The sequence below is a fragment of the Sinocyclocheilus anshuiensis genome, unplaced genomic scaffold (assembly GCF_001515605.1).
Source record: "Sinocyclocheilus anshuiensis isolate Anshui unplaced genomic scaffold, SAMN03320099.WGS_v1.1 scaffold299, whole genome shotgun sequence".
NCBI classification, from domain to species: Eukaryota; Metazoa; Chordata; class Actinopteri; order Cypriniformes; family Cyprinidae; genus Sinocyclocheilus; species Sinocyclocheilus anshuiensis.
The window spans coordinates 617642-622693 of record NW_015552565.1 but is presented as its reverse complement, the minus strand read 5'-3'; the positions used below and the strand labels follow the sequence as shown (position 1 = coordinate 622693).

General features: G+C 39.5%; 1 protein-coding gene across 5 annotated transcripts in view; it reads left to right on the top strand.

The window, feature by feature from the left end:
• Positions 1–5052, top strand: part of anks1b (ankyrin repeat and sterile alpha motif domain containing 1B) — a 156804-nt gene that overhangs the window by 61802 nt on the left and 89950 nt on the right. The gene's annotated exons all lie outside the window — the stretch shown is intronic.

Genomic DNA, 5052 nt, shown 5'->3' with positions numbered 1-5052 from the left:
TGTGTGTGTGTGTGTGTGTGTGTGTGTGTGTGTGTGAGTTTGTATTAGAGTAAATTTACGTACCTGGCTCTCACTGACTGCCCAGTGTGATTTAGGAGTCGAGCCGGGCCGCTGCTTGCTGTGTTTAATAGATCACTCTGAAAACAGTGCCGGGACGAGAATCCTAAATGGCTGCTTGTATTTTATGAGCCATTTAGAGCCAAATGCAGGAGATACAGCGAGGATAGGTTATACTGCATATAAATATACAGCCTTCATAAAGCCTTATTAATGGATGAGTTATACAAACATAAAGTTGTTGTAAGAGTGATTTCAGTCATTTATTTACCACCAAGCGACAAGCACAACAAAATGCTTTTGTTAGTGCAGTTGTGCTCTTGTGCTCAATTTTGTGTGGCATTAAAACTGTATGAACGACCACCACGACTACTTCCGCTGTTCTTGGTGAGCTTTGATGTCGTCTCTGAATCTCCACGTTGGAAATCATTGTTGTTGAGTGCTTGGATTACTCACACAGGCGCTTTTGTTACACTGTGATAATATAAAGGAAAGCCATGACTGTTGTTATTCCAAAGCAGCGGGCTCCCTCGAGTGATTGCATTAAATGTTTCCTCTGTCATATTTGTTTTAATCTTCATCCTCCTCCTCCTCCTTTCCCACAGTGTGGCATAATCTCTTTTGTATATCCGTGACTCATGTTTAAAATCTCAGAACCCCAACGGTGGCTTCATCTACCGAGAAGGTTTCCGCACTTCCTCCTAGGTGCTGAGAGATAATTAGGGCAGCTAATGAATGTTAACTTCTCGCAGGCTGTGCGTGATAAGATGATGACGGTTTGTGCTGCATAAGAAAGTTCTCATGAGGGCTCAAATCTCAAAATGCCTCCGGTCTCCCTACTGGCCCTTTGTGAGTGTGTGTGGTTAACTAGCTTAGTTTTTTCCTACTGGTCTTGCTTTTTTTTTTTCAGATTATCTGTCACTTTCTCGTCACTCTCGCATTTTATTTGTTTAAAAAGTTCACAATTAATGCCAGTTTTTTTTCTTCCAGGAAAACAGAATGAAACCGCTGATGACTCATCCTGCACTAAACAGATTGTTTGTCCAATCAGAGGCTCTCTAAAATAAGAATGCCTCTAGTTGTAGTAATTAGCAAGTGGGGAAACTTGCAAGTGTATTTTATTTGTTTATTTTAATGATAATTTTAGCAAAAATAATTCATCAGACACTAAATATAGGTAAAAAGCTAAATTTAGCTTTAGCCATTACAGACTCAATGAAATCAAAATTGTGGCTTTTGATCTATGCCTGTTAGATTTGAAGCCACCCATGGCTTATTTTATTTTATGTCATTTCATGTCATGTCTGTCAGCTTTGAAACCATTTGTATGTTAGTTTTCTTTTAAAAGTTCACAATTAATGCAGTTAATGTACCTAAATCTCATTGGCTGTTTTTAATCCCTTCAATTATGCCTTGCCCCAATTTCTTGTTTCAATAGGAAATATGTCAAAACATAAAAGAAATCTGTAATACTCAAGTGGTTTAATAGAGTCTGCTAGAAAGCCCAAACTTTTTTCCATTTATTGTCACAATGTCAGGACTCTGAAACAACAAAAACATAAGGAACAAAATAATGATGGATCTTGCCGTTTTGATGGGTATTGTGACAAGTAGTGTTTTATAAAGAGACTGGCTAAGGATGCTACAACACATTTTTTTCAAGCGATGACATGGGAACATGTTTTATATAAAAGCTGGTTAATATTCTTAGGCTAATCATCATTAAAAGGTGTGAGAAAAGGTTAATTTGACCTGCAGATGTACCCTTCTGTATTTTCTCATCCCTTTGGATTGAGCCAGTGTGCTGAAGGAAAGTGTACCAGAGTTCATTACATCAGAAGCAGGTGCTCAATGTGTAAAGGTGTTTAATAGGAGAAGGGAACAACAGTAGTCATGCATTTTTATGAAAGTCAGAAGTAATTTCTAAGGGATTTCCATTTCTGTCTGCTAATTTTCTCTTTTCTCCCTGTATTCTCTTTCCCCAGCTCTGTTTTCTCTCTCTTTCTATCATCTCTCGCACCGTTATATATCAGGCAGAATTAGATTATTTTGGCTGGAAGTCTTTTAGTGAGAAAATGGTCTTGAACAGGCTACTTTATCTTGCTGATGTTATTTGTAGTTCCTTCGTTTCTCCGCTTATTGTTTGTTCGGTTTATAATGAAGCCTCACTGTGAAGCATATTGCAACAAAATTGTGTAAGCCGGAGGCTCGTCTGTATCAGTGAACTTTTGTGACTTCCTTCCCCCCACTGGTACCATCTCTGCATGCAAAGCCCTCCTCTAAAGCACATGACCAAACTTATCTTCCCTCTCTCGCTTTATATCAATCCCTCTATCTGTTCTGAGAAGGTCTTTGAGGGCCTTTTATGCTGTGGGGTCCTCCTCCAAAATATGCAGAGCTCAGATTAGAAAAGCACAGGAAATGACAGTGGCCATTCAGATCAGATACTGTATCAACTGAGAAACAGCAGTGACAAAACGCTGGACAAATGTAACGAAAACCAAAGCGAAAAGAGCTGATTAAAGAAGAAAATGAGAAAGGGAGAAATACAGGAGTGAAGCCGGCTGTAAAGTCTGTCAGGCCCCAGTCACATGTGTGGCTGAAGATCACAGACGTGACTGGGGGCCGTCCAGGCAGATTTCCTATTTGGATCCGAGTGCAGCAACTGCAGCCCTGCATCAGCACGCTAATTACTGACCCGAACCGCTTCTGTTTGTTTTGTAGTCTTCCTATTCAGAGAAAAAAAAATGAAGTTCCTGTCTCTGCTTTCAGAGAGAGGCAGAGAAACAGAACAAGAGCTGTAGTGTCCTCGGACAGTCAGGCGCAGCAGGGCCATTTTGTTTGTATGCTGAAGAGTTGACATTTTTACAGTCACTGTGAAGAAATCAGGATCTGCAAGAGATAAACAGGTACTGATATATTTTATCGTAAGTGTGGAGTCTATGCTTTGTGTGTGTACGAGCTTAGTTAGAGATTGGTGACAAAGTTGTCTGTACAAGAGGTCTAAATTTGACAAATAGTATTATTTTCTTTTAAATGAGTATTAACCTAATTATCAAAATTCTGTATTTAATTATTATTTCATTATATACAATTTTATTAAGGTTACTATTTTGTTTATTGCTATTATCATCATTGTTGTTATTTATAATATTACTTATATTAATATTATTTAATTAATGAATGTATTTATTTATTACGTGGTTGTTTATTAAATATATGTTTAATGAATAATTATTTATTTAATTTTTCCAATTCTAAAAATGCTAAAAGTTGTCTTCTGGGTTAAGGGGTATGTTAGCAGTAATTACTTCATAGTCATATTAGTTCATCAGCAGTATAACTGGAGAATTATCCATAAGTTTGCTGTAGTTTTTTTTCTTGTTCTATGCGGCCAGTGGGTAGTTTCCTGTCTAAGCGTGTGCATGCTAGCGTACAACACAGGAAATCACTGATTCAAAGCCCGGCCATTTCCCCTCCTTCCTGCTCTCGAAGTATTTTCCTCGGTGTGTGCCCGACTCCTCTCTCGTGCCCCTCCACGCTATTTAAACTGACAAAGACTGAAAAAGTCCAAAAGTAAGTTATTGTGAACATGGCTTTGATCTCTCTCTGTCTTTCTCTCTTTCTCACCTGTCTATTATTCTGTCTGTTGATTTCTCTGTGTGGCTCTCTGGAGGGCCTCTGTTCTTCCTGACTGGAGCTCTATTGAGTGTGGCTCAAATGAAGAGAGAGGGGAAAACGATCATTAGAGGAAGTGGGAAAAGAGAAGAAATGTGCAGATAGTTTGCATGGACAGGGGCAATGGAAGATGAGATAAAGATCTGAAGGCACATTCCCAACCACCTAGCAACCACTCAGAATACCCTAACATCATGGAAGCTACCTTTGCAAGCACCACTCACAACTTCTTCAGAAAACATAAAAAACTAGCTGTAAAACATAACCACAGAGAACACCCTGGCAACCACTCATAAAAATCACCATTTCATAATGGAGATGACTTCTGCATGGGCAATGCCCTAGTAACCACTTAGCAACACCCTATTGAACACAATGAAGACCCTTAACACAACAACCACAACAAACACTCAATGCCTTAACACTCAAAGTAAGCAATGCCTTAGCAACTACCCACAACAATCTAACATCAAGGAGGCAACATGCACAGACAAGCACCACTCACAATCAGCTATCAATGTTCTTGTAACTAGCCATACCACTTCAATAACCACCTAGAAGCCACAGTAAACACCCTAGAAATGCCCTGGTATGACAATCAACACCATAGCAGCTATCTAGCAACACCCTGGCAACTACCTACAACAATTTAGTGTCATGGAGGCAACTTTTGCACTGGCAAGCACCACTCCTGCTCACTGCTGTAAGCTTCCTTTTTGCACAACCCTTTGATTCACAAGTAGAAGCTAGTTAGCTTTGTGTTTAACCATACCATACGCTGAACCACGTTTATATATGTTTTAAACCACCTGTGTCTTGAGTGTGTATGGAGAGTGAGTTTTGGAAGAAGTGTTTAATGATGGATGTGTCTAATGCTTGCTGGGTGATGCAGGATTTGGGACTGACAGGTAGAGTAATAGTTGTCTGAGAAGAAATCGATGGGGTTCATGGGAAATAAGTGCGATGACAATGGAGGCAGCGTGGCCTGTGCTATGTTTACTTTGAGGGATAGTTGCCCTCACATGCCTGCTGTGTTGCACCCATGAAGAAAAACAGGCAGCAGGAGGTGATGGCAATGTTTCACTGAAGATGATGGAGCAGGGTGTCATGGGTGGGTGTTTATCCCTGTCATTTTGCGCGTGAGACAGAATTGTCTCTCTTCACAGAGAGAAACTCTCAATTGAATGCTGAGTGTTTCTTTTACACTTGAAAAAACTTGGTGCCTTTTAATGTGTAATTTTTTTGAATGCTATCTATCTATCTATCTATCTGTCTATCTGTCTATCTGTCTATCTGTCTATCTGTCTATCTGTCTAT